We start from the raw sequence: 23,521 nt of genomic DNA, 5'->3' as shown, positions 1-23,521 counted from the left end.
CGTTCGCTGATGCTTTTTTGGAACTCGTGGAAGTCTCACAACTCTGTTTTGCAAATCTATGGGTACGGGGTGATTTCAACTTGGAACGCAATGATCCCTCCGATCTATTAGCAAGCCACTTTATATCGGCCATGAACGATCTTGCTCTGCCCCACCTTGTAACGGGGCCTACCCACCAATGTGGCAACACTTTAAATCTTACACTGCAGCCTACCCTTTCTGCCTGTTGCCTGGTCTGACCACTTTATTATTCTTTATTATTCCCTTTTCGTGGGAACTTAAATCTTCTGCCTTAAGTCATTTCAATTGGAGTGCTGTCCCTGGCACTCATGCCCAACTGGAAACTCATTGCGAGGGCATTTCTGTGCCGGATCTGCACTGCATTTCAGTGGCCTATACAGCTGTTGCAGACCTTCTTGCCCCTTTGAAGTCCTCTAAACCTAGGTTGCGCCCATCAGAACCATGGTCCAATGATCATCTTCGGGCTTTCGGCTTTCAACAGAGACATGCGGAGCAGAAATCGCGGCCCACTTATTGTCCTGTGGCTAAATCACGCCTGCGTCAAATGTCCTCCTCTTACCATGAAGCAATTCATGAAGATACGTGTGTCCATTTTGCACCTCAGATCGAATCTTCCCTCAATCAGTCTAGAGAACCTTTTTTAGAGTTGCGCGTTCCCTCTCTCCTCCCCCCAAGACGTATCCAACTCTTTATCCTCCTACCATGTATAAGGAATTCAGAACATAAGAGCAGATATAAGTGTCTCAGGGCTTCAGCCTAGTGAATCTCGTAGCCTGTCCCTGGTGTGCAATTCCTCTACTCTGTTCTCCACATTCCCTGTATTTCCTTCACAGGATATCATTACAGTTACTGCAAAGCTTCAATCTGCCCCCCCTATCGATCCTACTCCTCTTCCTGTGTGGAAAGAAGTCATGCCTTTAATTGCCTCAATGGTGACGTAGGCTGTCAGCCTTTTGTTTAGCTCTGGTTTTATTTCTGCTATTTTAAAGCATGCTTTGGTTACTCCTCTTCTGAAGAAAGCCTCTCTGGATTTGTCTGTTCCTGCCAAATTATGTCCGATTTCTTTACTCCCTTGATGATGGAATTGATGGAGTCCCTGGTGGGTCCCCATCTTAGCTCTTTTCTGGAAGACTCTTATTGGTTGGACTCTTCTCAGTCTGGCCTTCGACCAGGCCCTGGCCCAGAGGGAGTCCTAGTCTCGGCATTTGAGGATCTGATGCGCTTACAGGATCAGGGCAGTGTGGGAGCATTGATTTTACTCGACCTCTCCGCTGCCTTTGACACTATTGGCCATGTCATCCTGCTCGAGCGTCTTGCGGGCGCTGGCCTCTCGGGTGACGTTTGGCCAAGTTTAGTTATTCTATATCTGACTGGACCCAGTCACCTTCTCTTCTCTCTTTTCTTTCTGCTCCTGTCCCTCTTCCTGGCGGTGTTATTCAAGGGTCGCCATCTCCCCAATCTTGTTTAACATCATCATACGGCCCCTGACCGAGCTCATCCGCGGTCACAGCTTCCTACGTTACTCCTACGCAGATGATACACAAATCATTGAGCGTCTTGATCTATCCCAGGCTGGCACTGCGTTCAGGCTTAGCGTCTGCTTGGTTGCCGTGGGGGAGTGGATGAGCAATAACTGGCTCAAGCTGAATGGCAACAGGCCCCCCGCGGACATGGCTTTCTGGACCCTGGTTTTCTGCCCCTTTCTTTTGGCCCATTTCCCACTCCGGTTTCAGCTGTAAAACACCTAGGGGTAAAAATCCTGGCTTCTCTTTTTGCTGAAAACCAGACCAGTGCTGTGTGCCCGAAAGGTTACTTCCAGCTGAAGGTCCTACGCAACAATACAGTTGAATCTATGGCCCCTGTGGTGGCCCCTCTTGTGTTATCCTCCCTGGATTATTGTAACTCAGCTAATCTGATCCAGCGTTTGCAGGTTCTGTAGAACTCAGCTGCGGGAGTAGCCACTGGGATACCAAGGCGAGCCCACCTCACTCCCGTTCTGCGTCAGCTGCATTGGCTCCCAGTGGCTAAGCGTGTTCAATTTAAATCATCACTGGTGCAGAGTATCTACAGGCAAAATCCTGCCCGTATGTTCCCTCCTCAGTCTCCCCTCTCTGCCAATGCCTGTTTGATTGCAGTTCCCTTGTTAAAGATTCTCGCATTGGTGTCCAAGCCTTTTGCCATAGCAGCTGTAGTGCTTTGGAACTCTCTTCCTCTGCCACTCCGTACCATGGACAACCACTTGTCCTCTGTTTGAACCCATTGTCTTTCTGTCTTGTAGCCACTTGCTGCCAGTGCCAAGATGCCTGTGGGTGGATTATGCGCTATACACGTGTTTCTAACATAACATAGCAAGGACCAGGGAAAGGGTACAGGGATCCTCGCTAGCTGGCAAATCCCAAGTGTCTGCTGTAGTAAGAGTAGTATTATATTGAAAACTGAAAATATATTCTGGTTGTCTTGCGACTCACTGAGAAGCCTATCACAAGTGGTGGCACTGTGGGAGCGTTTTGGGTCCTGCTATAGAGAACCCACCCACTAAAGTCAAACGGTTATCGGGATCAATACCAACGGTACCAGCTAAGTACCCCGTAGGTTGCCTGGGAACTGGTTAGGTTCCACGGGAAGGAACCACACCTCTTAACCGAGAACGCACTGGAATTTGTTTCCTTCCCATGGAACATGTGGTACCAAAGCAGTTGGCATCCTGACACCAAAGCAAAACACAGCTCTGCATATCAGGGCAATGCCAAAAACAAGAAATGGAGCTGCTGGCAGGAGGAAACAGACTGGTCAGACATCGAAGGGGAAGAAATGGATTGGGAATCTGAAGAGGAGTGCTGTAGCGAATCCCAAGATGAGGAGTGGGCGAAATTGTAGTCCAAATTCTGACCATACCTCTTGGAGGTCGGTGGGATGTGAGATGGCGAAGGATAGAGAGAGCGCAGGAGAAAGCTGCGGAGAACTTCGTAGCCGAGCTCCACAGAGAGGTTGAGCAAGAAGGTAGGTACTCACGGCGATGGTCCCTGAAAATTCAGTTCAGGAAGCTTCAAACTACCCGGTGAGGGCAAGTTGCATTTTACAGGATGCAAACAGCCAGGGGCTTGAACCCCGGACAACCCCAGACTAACGACCATGGAAAAGAGCAATCGCTCAAACCGGAAAGAAACGCAAAGACAATAGCCAGGAGGACTCCAAAAAGGTGACAGAATCCAGCAAAAGAGGTACCCGCGGCTCGATGGTAAAAGATGGACAGCCCCTCACAGAAGGCAGTCTCACAAAGAAGACTATGGTGGGGTTAGTCCAAGATGGTCCAAAAGAACAGATGAGGCATGGTATTTCTTTTTAATAATTGGTTTATTACAAACCTTTCATATTTCCAAAATTCACCTTACATTTCATCAGTTCCATATAAATACCAAAATACATGGTTCAATTGTCATACCTCCTCAGGAGGTATGTCTCGGGAGGATAGCTCAGGGGCAGTGTGCTTGCCTTGGAAGCAAGATGACACAGAGCAGCACAGGTTCGATCCCTGGATCTGCACTTAGAAACCTCTGGGTATTAAGCACGTTATAAATAACCTATCATATCATATCCTAAATAGTAAAAAAATGAATATAAAATAAAAAAAGATCACTATTTATATAAGTTTAAAACGTCTTCCAAAAATGTTATGACTACAAAAATCAAAGGAGTGTTTTCACCCATTAAAAACGTAGTCCACCATTCCTCTGCAGTTAAAGTTTTAACGTTGATAAAATCACCTAGATAGCGTGTACTCAGGGGTGTATGTTTAACTGTCTCAATCATTTCTTTCTTGAAACAAAAGCTACAGACAGAGCCTTCCGAATCAATCTGCTTCCTCATGGTCAATACCTTCTTGGTTGGATATAAGTTCAAACGCGAACACATGATTTGGTCACGATAATAAGAGCAAGGAAACTTAACTAGATATTTGGGGACTGTGCTAGCAAATCTACTTTAATTGTTAAGATTTAACGATAGTTTACATCCCTTTCTTTTCTCTTGAGTGTCTATCCAATCCTAGCGCCAAGGTTTCTCTTTAACCGCACATGGAATTAATATCAGTAATATCAATTGAGGTTTCCAAACTATGTAAGCGACACAGGCCTTTGGACTTCCCACTCTCCAGAGGCCAATCTGGCTCCTCGTTGTTCAGGTTTCTTAGTATTTCAAATTGAGGAAGAGAATCTGTCATGGCACAATTCCGAAACAAGGACAGCGACTTCCAGAGGGCCGCTCAATAGAGTGATTGAAGGCACAGTTCATATCTAATGGACAAAGATGGTAGTCCCTTTGGCAGACGAAGGACCCTTTTCCAGAAAGTGCCCTCCAGAGCCTACCAAATTTGCCATGAAAGATTTAAAATAGCCTCTGCCCTGTAAGTTAAGATCGGAAAGTCCTTTTGTTTATAGAAGGTCAAAACCGGCGAGATAGTGAATGTACCATAACTCACATGCAACGCTAATCCTCGGGCAGCCATGCGTTTCACTTTAGATCTTTATCCCAGGGCCCAGAGAGTCTCATTTATGCTTCGGTTTATCCAAACCCCAAATAAATGATTGAATCTACATGGGCCAACCTCTCTTGACCCACATACCATTTAAAGGTGTATTTTTCTGTTTACCTTTTAATGAATTGACGGTCATTATCCTGGATTTCTTTACATTGATCTTCAGGTCATTTTTCGTCATTTAGTCCTGCAGTTGGTCCAATCCCCGCTGCAAGCCCATAGGTGTTGGGTCAATAAGGACCAACTTGTCCGCATAGAGCATCCAAGGCACTTACTTTTGGTGAGAAAGTGCTTACAGACTCCTGAATAACGCACAGGTCAGACAAATATTGGTTAAATAGGGCCAGAGCCAAGGGGCAACCCTGCCTTAGTCCCTTATATGTGTTAATTTATTTTAGAGAAAAGTCCTTGCAAATTTAATCTGACCTGCATCGTACTGGATAAGTAAAGTGCTTTAATTGTGTGCAGCAGGTCCCTGGGACGCTTCCAACCTTCTAATTTCTTCCGAAGCCTTTCTCTGTTTACGCTATCAAAAGCTTGCTCTAGGTCCACAAACGCTAGATAAATATTTGTACCACTTTTGATATCTTGTAATTTTAACAAGTTTAACAGAAAAAAGTTTAAGTTGTTTCCCACTCCTTCAACAAAACCCGACTGTCTGGGATCAAGTCGGCCTGCTGCAATTGCCCATGTAGACAGGTGGCGCAAGAACACACAGGCAAAAATCTTACCCAGAATATCCAAGAGGGTGATAGGGCGGTCGTTTTTTGGATACTCCCTATCTTGAATATGGGTACTATTAGTGCCTATTTTCAAGAATTTGGCACCTCTCTTGCCCTCATGCCCTGCCTAAATATCCTTCCATGCGGCAGCTTCCCGCACCAAGCCTGGATGGCCACAGCAGTAGAGCAGGAAGTCAGCAGAAAACTTGCCTGGAGGTGTCCCAGCCTGGCCCACCCATTGAGGGAAGTCAGCAGGAGGAAGGAGGAGATCCAGGCAGGACATTCAGCAGCTGAAAATACTAACCCAAGATTAACCCAGGACACAGATGGCAGCCATTATGGCCAGGTCTGGGACTCTGTGTTGATACATTTTCCTCCTACATCTCTTCCCAAATCCCCAAGGTATGTGACACCTTGTTCACATTTCCTTCACCCCCACCCCACCCTGCTTCTCCCAGCCTCCCAGCTCCCCATGCACTCATCACTCCACTTTACACCCACCTTTCCCACCCAACCTCTATCTATCCTTTGCTCTGCCAACCCACCCTGTAGACCAATTGGCACCATTGTACCACAGACTATGGACAATCTCACACTAGTCACCACCACCCAGTTCACATCCCTAATTCACCCCTCTCGATGGGCATCTTAACAGCATGCTGTTAAAACCACCAAAGTCCTAAAACCATAATGGTGATCCTAACCAGCCTTCATTCTATAGAACTGTCTCTCACTTACCCCATCACTCCAAAATACTTGAGATAGTCAATTACCTCGGGGTATGCTCACTTGGCGACCCCACTCTAAGCTTGTTTCTAGTCCAAACATTTCACCAAGACTTCTCTCACACACCTCACAAACTTCTTAACAACTGCACAGCTCTCTCGCATTTTCTCAATCCCAATTCTATTGGACCCGTCACCGTGGATCATCGCTCACTCCTTTAAACCTCTTTCTTCTATACTGCACTTGGCTGGATTTCCTCCTACCTCTCCGACCGTTCTTTCTCCATCTCATGGAACCCTAACAGCTCACCACTCCCAGTAGGCATGCCCCAGGGATCACTCCTTGGCTCACTCCTGTTCAACCTTTACTCCTCTTCCCTGTGCATCTATTTTCTTCTTTGACTTTGACAATCACCTCTTTTCGGACAATAGCATGATCTCCCCCTTCTTTCAACACTGCCATATCAGATCAAATAACCAAATGCCCAACAGCCTGCCACCACCTGATGGCTCTATGTGACCTCCCGCGTAATTCTTCTTGGAGTGAAGCCATCATTCTACTTACCTTCAAGGCCAACCCCACACCCCGGCCTATCCCGTTTCCCTGGATCTCCACGCCCTCTGCCCCATGGCCCAAAACCTTCAGGTCCTCCGTGAGAGTGACAGGACTCTTCCAGTTCCTTGTACCCTCTGCCAACACAGCCACACTCAACCTTATTAAAATGAGAAAAATGTGTCAGCACCCCGCCTACAATTTCACAAGACCCCTCTTCTCTACTCTTGTGCTTGGTTGGCTAGCTTGGCTTCTGCGCAAGCCTCTTTCTTGGTCTTCCCCTCTACTCGTTTACTCCTCTCAACAAAGTTCTGAACTTTGCTACACAAACACGTTTCAACCCTCCCAGAACCACCCCCACCTCTACCCACTAACACCAAGCTCGATGGCGCTCCATGAAGAATCAATTGCCCTTCAAACTACAGCCGCTCATCCTTAAATCCATGGTCTTGGCCACCAACCCATTGCCCAACGCATCTCTCTACACTGTCCCATCAGAATGTATGCCCCTCGTCCCACTGAAACCTGTCTGTATATCGGGATCCCTACCCCAGCCTAATCTACTGCTTACACTCCTTTTCTTTATTAGCACAACTCCACTGGAATGCTCCGCCCACTCCACATCAAAGCCATTTCATCAGTGAAACTCTTCAACGCAAAGCTCAATTTTGACCTCCTATTGTCCAAATGAGCCCCTTATCCCTCCCACTTTCACACCCCAGGGGACCACCTAGCCCATCTCTTCTGCATGAATTTCCCAAGCCCACCCAGTTGCAAAACGGCATCATGTTGCTTCTGACCCAGGCCAGTATATATCTGATTACGTAGGTAATGATCTCCTGTTCCTGGTCCCGGGAGGATAGCTCAGGGGCAACACGCTCGCAAGCAACACAGGTTCGATCCCCGGTTCCGGCAACACGCTCGCAAGCAACACAGGTTCGATCCCCGGTTCCGCGCTTAGAAACCGCCGGGCATTAAGTGCGTTATAAATAACCAATCATCATGAGCCGATTAGCTGTCCCCACAATGCCATCTTAATTGTGCTGTTTAAATAAGTCTTTATTGTGATGCTTGATGTATTGTCACCTATACCAGGCAATGCTGCTGCCCTACTACATATGTTACTTGTAGACATGGCAACCCGCTCCTCAAATAAACACGTGCCACTCCCGATTCCTCCTCCTAATATGGAGCCAAGCACTTTCGTCACAGCAGAGTTTTGTGGAGTACCATCCATTTCAGGACCTAGTTGGCCTAAACCAATCCTTACTGATGTCAAGGAGTGAGGGCTCTATGTCAACACATGTTTCACTGACTCTGTACAGGTTCAGGGTATATCTTACCCCAATTGCCCCAGAATGTCAGTGCTGATTCTGACAGCATGCAGTGCTGTGTTTTTTCTGACCATAAACAGTGGCAGAGACCAGTGGGTGTGGGGGGAGGGGGGTCACCTTCCCAGTGCCCGGTGTGCCCCCAACTCCCGCAAGACTGGCAGGCTTCAATGAAAGTAAAATAATGTGCATGCATTGCACCTTGGGGTACACCTGCAAGTCACAAGTTGTTGAGCAAACCAGAAATCGCCCAGGGTACCCCATGTGTTAAGGTCCTACTCTGTGGCGTGCCAGCCTTATCAGGATTTGTTCTTGCCCGCTCCCTTGTCAATCAAAGAGAACGCTACATACAGAACGAAACACATAGAGTAAGACTTGTTAAAATAAATATATTTCCGAATGTAATGCATGCTGTGTGTGTGTGTGTGTGTGCATGCACAAGAGTTTCGAGTGAGTCTGTGCATATATGTAGGTATGTGTGTGTCAGAGTGAGTGTGTGTGTGTGTATGTTTGTGTCTAATTGTGTGGGTGCCTGTGTATGAGTGTGAACATGAATGCAACACATGCATATCTGTTTGTATTGCAGGGGCCATTAGCAATCAATGCTGATATTTATTTTGGGCCCAACTCCATTAAAAATGTTTTACAGTGACCATTACTGGCATAGAGTCTGTGCTGTTGCTGCAGCTTCTTGAAAGTGATATACACTGACAATTGGTAACATAGATAGGCTGTGGCCTCAGCTTCAGGCACGTGATTTACAGTGACCATAACTGTTATAGCTTGTGACTGAAAATCCATGCAAGTGATTTACAGTGATCATTACTGGCATAAATAGATTGTTGCAGCTTCATGCAAGTGATTTACAGTGATCATTACTGGCATAAATAGATTGTTGCAGCTTCATGCAAGTGATTTACAGTTACCATTATTGGCATGGATAGGTTGTGGCAGCAGCGTCATGAAAGTGATTTACAATCTGTAAATGGTCACTTCATGAAATTGATTTGTAGTCTTGGAATGGTCACTGTAAATTGCTTTCATGACCAGCATAATGGATTGTGGCCACAGCTTTATGCAAGTTATTTACAGTGTGACCACTACTGGCAAAACTGGATGGTGGCTGCAGCCTCATGCACGTGGTTTGCAGACTGTAAATCACTTTCATGAAGCTACGGTCACAATCTAAGCCAATAATGGTCACTGTACATCGTATTGGCATAGATTGATTGGGAGACAGCATCATGAACATGTTGTCAAATGCTCCTGTGTACTGTTGGTGACACGGTATTCACTGAATGTTTTCATGTGTTATCCTAGAGAACCAATTGTAAATCGCATGGATTTCTACCCCATTTAAAAAAATGCACCAATTCAACACATTATTAGAATCATTTTCTCCCGGGGTTGGGGGGATCCAACTCAAACCTCCTGGCATTATTTTGGGGCCCCTTGTTATGCTCGGTCTCTTGAAGCAATGTGTGGATATCTTTAGGCCACCCCACTGAAAATATTCCCCAGCTTCACTGCCCATGAGTCATTTAGGATCCTGCACCCCCGTTGCCCCCCCTCGGGAGCGCCCGCCTCTCTGCCCCCACCACAGACCATAACATACAATGCCAGAGCAGCGCCCGGTCATGCTTTCCTGCCGGTCTTTGGAAAGGGCTCTGGGGTAACATGCCAGGGTCGATGGTGCAGTGGTGTGGGCTGCTGTCTCATAGACCGCCCCCCCCCCCCCCCCCCCCCCAGCATGCCTGTGCATGTTGGTGGACTCCTGGGAGCGTGACTGGCCACAGGTTTCCTGGAAATGCGTTCTTATAATGGTGGTGACTCATGAGCAGAATAGACTTCTTGCTACCCTCACGCGTCTCCCACATCCTGGACGCCCAGTGCGCTGCGGGTCTCCGGGCGATGACGTCTCATGCTTGCTATGTCCAGGGAGTATATTTCGGAACAGTGTTCCTAATTGTTCCCGATATTCAAGGCACGCGAGGGAACATGCGGCGCATCCCCCTGTTTTTTTTTTTTGAGGAAATAAAAAAAAGCGCTTATAATTTGTTGCACTCACTTCAACGAATGGCTTTTGATGAACCCTGCTGCGGACAGGATTCAAACCTCGGTCGTCAGGGTTTGGAGAGAGACCCCTACCCACAGGACCACCTGAGATTTTGTGATAAAACTGTAAATTCTCTCCTATCGCCATTTTTCGCTGCTCTGACATAGATTCTGTGTTGGGTTTAAAAGGTGCGCACCTTTTATACTTAGCCCGCAATGTTTAGGAACATCTCTTCCCTTCATTTATTAAAGGAAAATGCTTATTTCACTTTTGGATATTTCCCTTTCCTATGACGTCACATCCCAAATTGTGTGTCAGAGTCAGTCCCCCCTCCTTTTCATGATGAATGTCCTGCGGGTATTTATGCCCCAGGAACCAGGACACCTTCATTTGGGATTTCATAGTTTCTATCCACGTTACTTTCAAACATGCCAACATTATCCACTCCATTTGGAAGATGCTAGTCCAGGCCTGGTTGTAACTTTGCATTCTGTGACTTGTAGTCCTGACTTTCCCCATTATAGATCCAGGACTACAAGTCCCAGAATGCAAAGTTAAAACCCGGAATGGACTACCCTTTAACGAATGGAAAGAATAATGTTTCCGTTTATTTATTTGTAGTGTTTAATCACATAGAACTTTACAAGGGGAATGTATTGTTGCTGCAGTATCTCGTGCATACAACGCTGAATATGCAACAGCATCAACTACAAGTCTGACTGATGCCAGATAACAGAAACCAGGATAGGAAGGGGAAAGTGTTGCCATTTATATTTAGGACAACACAAGGAAGCACATAGTGCAGTTATGTGATTTGTAAAGAATCACACTTTTTTTTAAAGAAGAGCCAAACAGGGACTTGGAGCTCAGGTCAACAATGTAACCCAGTGGTCTGCAACCTGTGGCTTGCCAGACATTTTGGAATACGACCCCCATAATCCCTCATAATTGACTATGCTGGTTGAGACGGATGGGAGTTGTAGTCCAAAATATCTGGGTGCAGACTCCTGCCTAGCCATAAGCCCACGTTTTCCCCATTACATATACATGTTTTTCCCTCACGGTTGCGGAGCTTCATGTAAAAATAACTCTCGCCTCACTCCTGGAAGCACTAATTCTTCTGTGTAATGCCCACCGCAGCAGAGATCAGGAATGCCCCAAGGTCAGCTTGGGGCCCTTCCTAATTGTAGGGTGAGTTAAGTCAAGACCACTGAATTAGATGATTTTAAACACATTTACAACAGGACGCAATATGCAATATCTACTAGGACAAACCTCAGGGTCGGGAGGTCATTGCGGTGGTAATAGGCGCAGTCTGAATGCTTCCTACATAACCTGACCTTACGTACAGGTCTACTAGTCTTTACCCGAATGATGGGACCAGCATCTTAATATTAAAAGATGTGTTTTAAAGTGTGGGTAATAACAGATTGTAGAATTTCGACCGAGTTGCAGTGTAGAGACTCCTTTTCAATATCAAGTGTCTCTTATTCTGAGAGTGGAGGTTGTGCGGGCACCAGGCAGGGCTGGTGTTAGGGCAGGGCTGGCCGGTAGACCACCTGGGGCACCATTAGCGCCCCAGGGTGCCATTAGCCCGCCCGCCACGCCAGCTGGGGAGTCTTTCAAGGGCTCCCCCGAGCGGACATAGTGGGAGTAGGCGGCAGGCGCCCTATTGTTATTAAATGCGCCTGCTGCGGTGGGGTGCATTTAATAAATACGGTGATTACCTCTCCTCTCCGACGTGGAGCGAGGTTGTTGTCATTAAAATAGGGTGCCACATTTTTCTGAAATCGTCCCGGGCGCTGTTGCCGCTAAGGACAGCACTGGCCCCAGGTGTTGTTCCTCGGTGTGCCCGTCTGCAACCTTCGGGCCAAGGCGCCGGAGGACAGCATGTGAACCATCACTAAACATTTGCTCTCACCTCCTTGCGAGGCTCCCATTGGAAGTTCTTAGACCCGGCGCGCTCTCTCTGCTCTCACGATGTCCAGTTGATTGCTGGCCCCCGTTTTTGGTTGTCCAAGGTCCGTGGACGACCCTTCTCAATCGCCACAGCCAAGAACACTCTGCCACTTTCTCTTAGAGACAATGAGAATTATTATCAGTTTTGGCACCAATTGAAAATGTTCTTGTTTTAATTTTGGACATTGGCCTATCGGTATTACCTGTTCTGGCTTTTAGTGCCAAGATGCCCTCGGACGAACGTGCGCTCTATAAGTATGTGTAACATAACATAAAAGAACAACAATCAGCACCCACAAACAGATATCCTACATCACTGCAGGCGGCACCGCATCAAGAACATGCGGTACCCATAGACCGATGCCAGCGGCCGCAACCGCCCACGCCGACTGACCTACGTGTAAACCGAGGCAGCAGGAACAGGGGCCGAGGAAAGCCCCTGTGGGTTTTAGTTGGTCCCGGGTTCTCTCATGTTCGATTGGGTTTCCTAGTATGCCTGCTTCATGTTTCATCGTGTATCAACAGCCTCCAATTAAATCAGACCCAAGAGAGGGTCGCGTAAAACGACCCAACAGGAATTTCAAAGTACCCCGCGATTTACTGCGACAGAGCGAACTTCCAGACGAACAGTTTTCGCAGAAGCAAGCATTTTCCGCACTATCGAAAACCACACTCATTTGAAGCGTTCTTAGGGGGGAAACTGATTGGTTCCACAGATGTCTCATTTCATGCTGAGTCTTCATGCAATGTTTTCCTGTGTCAGTGCTTTGAAACATGAGAGCACTCATTTAGAAAATATGATTTGTTTCAACAGTGGTCATTGACCCAAGAAAATTGGTAAAAAGTGGTTTGTGATGGCACGCAGTATCGTGATTTGCGACAGAGAAACAACAAACAAAGAATCAAAAGAAAAATGGCTGTTTTAATTAACTTTATTTTTGGAACTATTTTGTATTGGAATAAAGAGTGACCTGAGTTTTAAACGTTCCTCCGAAGGCTGTGGAAAAGTACTCCAGTTACACTTTCTGGGGAATTTTGTAAAGCCAGAAAAAAAACCTTTCCCCAAAAATGGGATCCAGGAAGTGAGACTTGCATGGGTGTTAGCGTGTTTAAGATATGCCTTGCAGGTGCGGAGCATCAGAAGTCTTCATAAACATGCTAATGGCCACCCTCGCACCCTGGAATCCCCTGCCTTCGCTCCCTGTGGCCAGATTGGGATATTTACTAATCTGATTGGCTGCCCTGGCAACCATTTTGTTCCCAGATGTGGAAAAGAAAAGGCAGGACAATTCTACTTGGCACTCCACTTGCTAATTGACTTCGAATGTTTTTCCCTGGTCACAGTGACATATTTGCAATGAGGCCAACTAAGCCCTGGCCTAGGGTGGTAGATTGCCACAGTAAAAGCCTTTTTATTGCAGTTTATTTGTTTACTATTTCACTTTTTTTTCAATTAAAACAAATGTTGTTTCTCGTAGTCTGGCAACTCCACAATAATGTGTAACTGATGTAGAGCTAGTCATTGCAATTTGACAGCCAAAGGCCCTGCTGTGCAACGTTGTATACAAGCTTGATATTTACAAAAGCATTACTGTTGACTTTTTCTTAGTTTCCCAACATGCTCCTTGATATGCAAATCAGACAGAACCCCATTAGTTGTATTTTTGCCACTCCCCATTCTCGCTGGAGTTCTTGCTAAGCAACACACACATACGTAGAGCTTGATTTAAAAACAAATGTTTTACAATGGTCAATCCCATTCAAAAACACGTGGTAAATCAGGCCAACAGTGTTAAGCAAACACGTTCATGTTCAAATACACATGACCTGCATTTTTTAAACCATTGCCAAAATGAGGTATTGCCCTCTTGCGCTCCTGAAAATTGAAGGGTCCATATGAAACATATTGGGGGAATCTGTACAGTGGACATGCTCGAAGGCCCTGGCCACTGGCCATGGCAAAAAGCCCTGGCTAGTGGTCCGTAAAAAAACGATGGCATGGCAAAACCCTTGAAATTCACTGAAAAAAAAACCTTAGTTAAGGTTCAGTTAAGTTTTGCCGATTTAAGGCAACAAAACCCTTGATATTCAGCTCATGTGGGAAGTGTTTACTAGCTTAATTCGGCACGCTCTCATTGATGTCCCCTATAATGTCACGTCCCCAATAATGCCATGTTGTATATCATTGTAAATCCCTTCTCTTATAATATGTATGTGCTCATGGGCTTTGCAACGGGAATGCGCCGAGTGATGTGAACAAGCCACTAGATATTTGCAAAACACGTCATACGGCTGCATATTTCTGGATCAGCCTGTTGGGTGCTGGAATAAAGGGGAAACTGCAACAAATGGTTTCAGCCATTTCTTTGGTATTGCTGCATTGATTGTGGAGGTTTCCTGGAGTACGGTCCCTTGTTTGTGTTCGATTGTATATCAGTGCAGGAGATTCATATGGTTCCAAATTACACACACACACACACGTATAGAGAGAGCATGACCAGGAGAGCAGCTGTTGTTGAATATCCCCCCTTCTGCACTTGTTTCAAGGGGCGATTGCAGATTTGCCATTTTTGGTGTGGAACAGCCTTCCCCGAGGTATTGGAGCTTTTGAATCATTGTACCACTTCCGCAAAGCCCTTAAGACCCACCTTCTCAAATAAGGGGGAGGCGGTGCTCAGGGGGCTTTGGGGAGTTTTCTTTCTTGCCCCAAAAATGCATCTCTTTCTGCATGGCTCCTTGGTGGCGTCGCTTTGTGCATCAGCTGCGCCTTTATACGGTCGCGTCCGTTCTGTGCGCGTTACAAATGCTCAAAATCAAATCAAATGTTATGGCGCACATTTTTCCTTCTGATGACTATTTGTAATTTGACATGCTTATATTTGAGGTGTTTGGGTTTTATGATGTCATTAGATAATTATGTTTTTTATTTATACGGTTTTGATTATCTTGCTGTACTTTTAGGTTTCCGAAATAAGGTAATTGAATGAAATTGAATTTGAGGTAATCATTGTGTGGTTTTCCCCATCTTTTCACTCTGAAGGGCAAATCCATGTCACTTTCTGATATCCCCTGTCCCCAGCGCCAGAGATCCAGACCCCTCCCTCGGGTCCCCCAACCCCCACCCACTACACACCATTTTACGTAAAGGAACTTGTTTTAAATCAGGAGGCCGTCGGGCTTCAGGAAGGGGATTCTGTGTGCTTGGTAGCTTCCTTTTACTATTTTAACTAAGCATAAATGCTGCACAATTTTCAAATTTGTGATGCAATGTTTCCTTTTTCTTGCCTGACAATTTTGGAAAAGAATGCCACTACATGCTGGGAATGGGGGAGGGTGTCTTTCTTGTCCTTTGTGTGTTTAAATTTGGAGAACAATGCCCATTGCAACAAGATGCAAAGAATTGGGAAAAGTATAGGATTGTTCCTGGGTGAACAATCTTGAAAGGCACGATTCGAAAGGACAGACGTCTGAAGCAACAACTAGACTTTAATTTGTTGAGAGTTAGGCCAAAAAGCGAATTTCGCAAACATCTTCTGTGTTCACTAACCAAATTCTGATTGCATAGTCGAACGTTTTCTATTCCTGCCAGCTTTGCCCATAAATGCCTGTGTGGATTTTAACAGCTACTGAACTTGAAAGAGTAAAAAGTGCACGTTAAACTGCTGTGCAAAGTGAACAGTGAGGTAGTGTTTGAGTGCAAATGCTGCGTACCCTCTATGACGTGTCAAGGTACTGTACTGTCTAGCAGGTACTCGCAATTTGGAAGGGTTTCTGAATTTAAAACATTCTGAATCTGAAGGATACCCTACCAGTGCTCAAGCCCTGGGCTCTCTGCTTTCCAGTGCCCATGTGGTGTGTTCTCCACGCTACCAGTGCTCACGAGGCAGGCTTTCAACTCTACCGGTGCTCAAATGATGTGATCTCCACTCTACCAGTGCCCAAGAATTGTGCACTTCACTCTACCACTGCTCAAGTGGTGTGCTTTCCACTCTACCCAAGCTCAAGGAGCATGCTCGCCACTCTACCACTGCTCAACTGGTGTGCTCTCCACTCTGCCAGTGCTTGGCAGTGTGCTCGCCTCTCTACCACTGCTCAACTGGTGTGCACTCCACTCTACCAGCGCTCATGAGGCAGCCTCTACACTCTACCAGTGCTCAAACATTGTGCTTGCCACTCTACCACTGCTGAAGCGGTGTGCTTTCCACTCTACCCAAGCTCAAGGAGCATGCTCGCCACTCTACCACTGCTCAAATGGTGTGCTCTCCACTCTGCCAGTGCTTGGCAGTGTGCTCGCCTCTCTACCACTGCTCAACTGGTGTGCACTCCACTCTACCAGCGCTCATGAGGCAGCCTCTACACTCTACCAGTGCTCAAACATTGTGCTCGCCACTCTACCACTGCTGAAGCGGTGTGTTTTCCACTCTACCCAAGCTCAAGGAGCATGCTCGCCACTCTACCACTGCTCAACTGGTGTGCTCTCCACTCTGCCAGTGCTTGGCAGTGTGCTCGCCTCTCTACCACTGCTCAACTGGTGTGCACTCCACTCTACCAGCGCTCATGAGGCAGCCTCTACACTCTACCAGTGCTCAAACATTGTGCTCGCCACTCTACCACTGCTGAAGCGGTGTGCTTTCCACTGCCTCACTATCGCTAATCGAGGAGGAATTTCCCTGCCTGAACTGAAAGCTAATGAGTGTCAATGTTAAGATGTCCAAATAAAGTCAGTCCTGTGTCCGTAATCCTATCCTGACCCTCACACACTAAACAACTATAAGGTGCAAAGGGTAATATTCCTTGTCTTCTTAAAGTATTCAAAAGTGGTCAAAGTTCAGCACAAAAGTTCAAAATCCAACAAAAGGTTTTCTTCCAAAGTTCACCTTGAGTGTTGCACTTGGCCTGGCACCTGTCCATCTACTCCTATGAGTTCATACAATGTTGACTGGCCAACCACCTTTCACTAACCTGTAACTTTGTGTTTGATACTTTTTGGAGGTGTTGTCAGGAGGAGTCGCCTGATATGGTTACGCAATGGGTGCACTAACACCTAAAGAACAATTTATGTAACTCACCTACTAACCTATCCCGGTCCACGTTAGGTTTTTGGGCTGTGACGTCATAAGTGTACAAAACCAGCTGGTACCCGCCTAGACTCTGAGAGTGAGCGTGGAGAATGTTACGTTGTTCGTGCTGCAACCCCTGTCATTTGAATGCGTAATAAAGACAGTTGAACTTTGCTCTATGGCTGGGTCTTCTGTTCTTGGTGCAGGCGATTTCCAAGACTCAGTTCCTCATCGTTCTATACCAGGAGGCCGCTAATAGTCCCTGGCCACATTTACAGGGCGGGTCCAGGTTTTTGTGCAGAATAGAGACACATGCATGCAATCATTCCTAAATGCTGAACGTCATGTGCATGCTGGCAGTCTTCAATCAAATTATTCCCTATTGAATGTGCATGATTTTTACAGATTAAATATCAATGCGCAATCAAGCACGTAGGTTCGCAGGAAAATTCTATGCGGTGCAGATACTGGTATATCACTGCATGGAGTGTACTTCACTGTCATAGGCCAGGTCTCTTCCAGTATCAACCACTCTGTGTTGCATCAAAGTGAGCACCATTGCGTACAATACCTCAATCTCTCACTCATTCGCCAAACCTTGGACAGTTCACAGTTCTAGAAAGAACCTCCTTTCTGGGTTCTTGGCATTCAACACCCAATTTCAAAAGTAACCACCAAGTTATCAAGAGGACATTTTTTATCGCAGCAGAGCGTTTACGTAGCTTGCGGGACTTGTTCCCTTCCCCAAGGTTTCTCTTTACTTCCAGTTCAAAGACCCCTTCTTCTCAGTACCTTTCCTTTCAGCGCTGTGTTCACAGTTCACAATTCACACTTCAAAACATTATTGCTTTTCTTTAACTTCTTCTCTCATCACTTAACAGTTCATGTATTGCTTTTACTTTTAACAGTTTATACACTATTTCATACACCCTTGTCTTCACCCGGTGTACTCTCCTGCCAGGACTTTACATATGAAACACTCTAACTTATCTTCACCTGGTAAACTGCCCTGCCAGGTCTTTTTTACACAACTACCTATTACTTCAGGTATGACTTTATTGCTCCATTCTCAATTTGCTTGACAAATACTTGTGTCTGTTTAATGGGTTCCCAATTGCTTTCTTGCTTTGTTTTCATGAAGTGGTATCGTTTTCTACACCATCCGCCTTCCCATTTATTTATATAGCATTCTTGAATAGCTACGGGCTTCCCTTGGTTCTGGTTACTTTCCTTTCGGTTTGTCTTTAAGTAATGGCAACCCTTTCCCTGTGCTTACCGTTTTTTCTTTGGCATTGCTTCTTCTTTGATGGCTCTGCTGAATTGGCTCGGTGTGCACCCTGACAAGCGCACTCTTTCCACCCTACTTGCTTTTCCGGTGTGCGGTTCCCACAGCTTTTCCCTTCACAGTAAACCAGCAGCATCACCTTCCCACCTTCCCGAGGTCGCATTGGCTTTTCTGCTGTTTGCATCTGCACGTCTTTCCTCCACGTGTTATTGGGGAGCGTTCCCAACCGGCAGGCACACCTGCATCTGCAGCTCTCTCCGCTCCTTCTCCTGCCGTGATCTCCATCAGCTGAGTTTGGGTTGTATTTCAACTTCCCGGGTCGGCTATTTCTTCTCCAACAACTAGACCATTGCACTTGATACTCGGTCCCAGTAATCATCACTACTCCGCCATTCTTCCTTGTGTCAGTGGCCGTGGATTTTCCGTTTGCATTGTTTTGAGGAATTAAAGGCTGAGTATTGTTGGGAGTAGTCTTTACTATTTGTAGTCTCTTCCTCGTGTCAGTGGTTATGGTTCTTCCTACACAATGTTATTGGGAAAATGAATACTGAGTTTCACTAGAAGTAACCTTCGCTACTCCTGTTCTCTTCCTCGTGTCAGTATCCAGCATGTGATTCCTACTGGTACCCTGGGGAAAAATGAAAGTAGATCCACTAAAAGGTTGGAGGGGTATGACAATGTGCTATTAGAGTTTGGGGAATGGAGAGAACGTCCCTAAAGGGAAAAGGGGGGTATGTGGTTTCTTCTAACCATACCTCACCATTTCCCCGAGGTACACCTCACGGCACGTGGTACTCCCTCATATAGCCGCCCCCAGGGTAAGGATCAGGTAGCGGCTGCCATCCCCTGGCCACATAAGCGGAAGCCGCCCCAGGGAAAGTAGTGAGGATATCGCCAGAGTAATCACACTATTTTAACAGTGCTCAAAATCTCTCCGCTCACATCTACCAGTGCTCACAAACATCTCATATTTGCTGATCATTTCAGATTTCCCCTCCCCCTTCCTGAGATATCGGGGCGCATATTGCATTGCTTGGAACATCGCAGCTGCATGGGTCCTAAAAGAGTGTGTGGTGCCGATGTTGGGGGTGCTGCGCCGGTCGCTCCCCTGCATAGCCTGGCATTTCTAGTGCCTTGTGTGCTGACCAATCAGTGGGCGGAGGAAGTGGTGCCCCCACGTGTGTCTATTGGGGGTGAGATACCCCGCTGTGCTGTGGCAGTCTTGGTACTGCTCTGTTTCTGGATGCTCGCCCATAAACGCCTGCTTGTTTCTTCTCTTCTGTGAAGAGGTCTCTGGGACTTGGCAAGCTCATTCTCTCTGCTATCCTAGCGCATTCGTTTTAGTAATTCCAATAAAACGTGAATTTTAGTACATTTTATATCTGGGCTAGCACAGCGTCAAACTTGTCATCCCGGCATAAATTATCGAAGTGATTATGATTCCATATGACGCTTTGGTTCCCCAATCCAAGTGGGGACCCGCTTTTTAACTGGGCGTTTTGTTCCTCTTGCCTGGGACACTCACTCATGCAGTCCCAGTTTCCGCCCTGGCTGCACGCTTTGCTATCAGCGCCTGCACACACAGGCAGCAGCTCTCGCCGCTTGTTATTGTTCAGGTCTGGTGAGCTTTATTCATTCCCCCCAGACCCAGGAATCCCTCCGCCCCCAAGATCCCTCTGTACTTCCTCTTGGCGCCAATACGAACGCGCTGCTTTTATCCAAGGGAGTCAAAGTGTGCCTTGCTTAGTGAATGCATATTTATTTTACATCAGCTGCACTTATCAGCGAGGTCATTTCAAGTTCAGACATTCCTCTTTGAAAACTAATGCAAATTATAATTTTGCATTATTTTGCACATTTTCATTCATTATTTGCTTATTTGAGGTTGCCATCCCACACTTATTTGAGGTTGCCATACCACACTTATTTGAGATTGGCATCATATCACAGTTATTTGAGGTTGCCATACCACACTTATTTGAGATGCATACCACACTTATTTGAGATTGCATACCACACTTATTTGAGATTGCATACCACACTTATTTGAAAAGGGAGATTCGTTCCTGGCTATCTTGCTTAGTGAGTTTACAAGAATAGTTCTTACACGTTTTTAACTGCAATGTAATTCGATTTTATTTGCGCAAGTGGTTGGTTTATATTGTCATATACATATAGTACATTAGGGGGTTCTTGGTCCCCTTGTTGTCAGCCGACACGTGTTTCGACCCGAGGGTCTTTATCAAGGCTATTGGTACTGGCTTGTAGCCCCCTGTGGGGTCCTGATTGGGGTTTCTTGTGCTGGTGCTGCGTTTGCAGTGGCTCCGGTTGGGCCTTGTGAAGCCCGCATTGGGCATTCTGTAATGTCCGTGCTGCACACTTATTTGAGGTTGCCATACCACACTGCAGGCTACTACATTTCACACACAAGTCCTCATAGCCCCACTTTGGGAAATCTTGTGAAGAGTGGTAAGGTTTACCAGCCTTACCAGCCACCGCAATATACATGAGGTCATCCAACCTACATTTAGTTCCCATTCGCCCAAAGATTTGGGGGTTAGGAGGGGGGGGGTCTCTGCATGCGGTGCTCCACACTTTGGAATGGCTTTACCCACACCTGCGACCTGAGTAGGGCATCCTTCAATTCCAGAAACACTTCAAGACAGGTGTCTTTCGCTGCACCTGTGCCATTTGGTCCTCACATCTACACCCTCCCAGGCAACTTCTGCCGCTCTCCTTTTGATTGGCCGCCCTCTTGCTGTCGGTGGCCTGGGTCGGCGTGTTTCATCCGTGCCATAGAGGCGGAGCACGACAGGATGCCGCTCCATCACACCTCACCCTGCTCGCTGTTCAGCTGGCCCGCTTTTTACATTTCAACACTGCTCTTTTTTCGGCAGTCTTTCGTTTGCCCCACTGGGGGTCCTTGATATGATATGATGTTATTTATAACGCGCTTAATACCCAGTGATTTCTGAGCGGGGACCCGGGGATCGAACCTGTGTTGCTCTGTGTCATCTTGCTTCCAAGGCGAGTACGTTGCCCCTGAGCTATCCTCCAGAGACTGGACCTGAACTGTGCCCCTGACCTCCCGCCTGTATTAAGTTCCTATCCTAAATGGACTCCTGGGCTGCCAAAAGTAACCATGAAGGACTTTGCAGAAGACTCCTCGGAAATGAATAGAAAGCGCCCTGTTTTGCGGGCCACATTGATTCTAACGAGTGTAAAGAGAGAAGTGGAGAGAAGCTTTTGGGGGGCATGCCACGACGTGCTTGCGCCGCTCACTTGTCCTGAGTCCTCTGTCCTCACAGGAGGTGTCCAAGTCTCTTGATTAAACATGGAATCCAAATGAATCTGTCTCGAGATGAAACGTCACACCAGGGGAGTTGCTAGGTCTGGAAAAGACCTGGGGCTAAGCTGATGTCGGAACTGTTGGGACTGGGGGCTAGCTAGTCTTTTGGCTGTTGCTCCTAAGATTCTATCTGGGGCTACAACCAAAAGATCAGGGGCTATAGCCCCCTTAGCCCCCCCCCCAGCAACGCCCCTGTGTCACACTCTAGAGTTTCTCTGAATCGCTCTTGGTCTGGTGCAGGCCTGCACTGCCCTGGTGGGGCTCGTGCGCTCACTACAGAGGCAAACCTTCACAACGCAGATTGGCTGCGTGTTGTCTTGATATTGTGGAGTGCGTGTAAAGCCATCCCGCGCTGGCTGTATTACACACACTTTGTGTTCCACGTCTGGCTCCACGCACACAAAGACATTGGGCCCGATTCATGGAATATTTGCCCGGTTCAAAGTGAATTTGCACTGCTGAAAAGTGACTCTGCACTGCCGAAACAAACCCTAATTCATGGAACTGTGCACAGAGTACAGTGTATTTTTGCCAGGCAAAGTCATTTTGTACTGCAAAAATGACTTTGCACTGACTCTGCCCAGACTTTGCACTGCAAAAGTACTCTTTGCACGCTTCCAGGAATCAGGGTTTGTGATGGGAGTACAAAGTCACTTTTCAGCAGTGCAAATTCACTTTGAACTGGGCAAATATTCCATGAATCGGGCCCATTGCTGGCATAAGACTCCAACATCTGATCTTATTCAAACCGGCAGAAGAAGCGCCATCCGTCTTTACATGTTTTAAAATAAGTGAACATCACTGTTACTTTCCTCGCTGTAGTCTGTCTTCCTCGGGAAAACAGACACACAGCCACACCTACTGTATCGGGAAAGCTGCCCAAGGCTTGCAGGCACAAGGGCCCCTTCACTTGAGCTCCAAGTCCAGCCTAAAAGAAAGGCCACTGCAAATGGGCCGGATCTGGCCTCGGTGACAGAGAAGCAGCCCCTGGTGTCCAATGGAAACACCCATCAAAGGGGCACTGAATACAAGAGGGGACAACAGCGTGCCACACATAATGGGGACACCTGTCACCTGCAGTTCACATCTGCAAGAAAAAACAGTCCAGTGAGTCCATTGCACCATCTGTCACATTTAGTGATTCAGTGCAGTGTTACATCAATAACTGCCCATTGAGTACACCAGGAGTTATGTGCAGTGCGCTGCTGCGTGAATAACTGTCCAATGAGTACAACAGGAGCACCCGTCATGTGCAGTGCAGTGCCGCGTGAGTAACTGCCTACTGAGTACAAAGGGAGCACTTGCCATGTGCAGTGCACTGCTGCGTGAATAACTGCCCATTGAGTACAACAGGAGCACTTGCCATGTGCAGTGCAGTGCCGCGTGAGTAACTGCCCACTGAGTACAACAGGAGCACCCGTCATGTGCAGTGCACTGCAGCGTGAATAACTGCCCACTGCGTACAACAGGAGCACTTGCCATGTGCAGTGCACTGCTGTGTGAATAATAACTGCCCACTGAGTACAACAGGAGCACCCGTCATGTGCAGTGCACTGCTGCGTGAATAACTGCCCATTGAGTACAACAGGAGCACCCATCGTGTGCAGTGCACTGCTGCGTGAATAACATCCCATTGAGTACAACAGGAGCACTTGCCATGTGCAGTGCACTGCAGCGTGAATAACTGCCCACTGAGCGCAAAGGGAGCACTTGCCATGTGCAGTGCACTGCTGCGTGAATAACTGCCCATTGAGTACAACTTGAGCACCCGTCATGTGCAGTGCACTGCAGCGTGAATAACTGCCCATTGAGTACAACAGGAGCACCCGTCATGTGCAGTGCGCTGCTGCGTGAATAACTGCCCATTGAGTACAACAGGAGCACCCGTCATGTGCAGTGCACTGCAGCGTGAATAACTGCCCATTG

General features: G+C 47.0%; 1 protein-coding gene across 8 annotated transcripts in view; it reads left to right on the top strand.

Annotated features, from left to right (window-relative positions):
• Positions 1 to 23,521, top strand: part of RALGPS1 (Ral GEF with PH domain and SH3 binding motif 1) — a 2,625,553-nt gene that overhangs the window by 1,720,777 nt on the left and 881,255 nt on the right. The gene's annotated exons all lie outside the window — the stretch shown is intronic.

The sequence above is a fragment of the Ambystoma mexicanum genome, chromosome 8 (genome assembly GCF_040938575.1).
Source record: "Ambystoma mexicanum isolate Mex_15411 chromosome 8, UKY_AmexF1_1, whole genome shotgun sequence".
Lineage (NCBI taxonomy): Eukaryota > Metazoa > Chordata > Amphibia > Caudata > Ambystomatidae > Ambystoma > Ambystoma mexicanum.
This window is presented reverse-complemented; position numbering and strand designations above follow the sequence as displayed.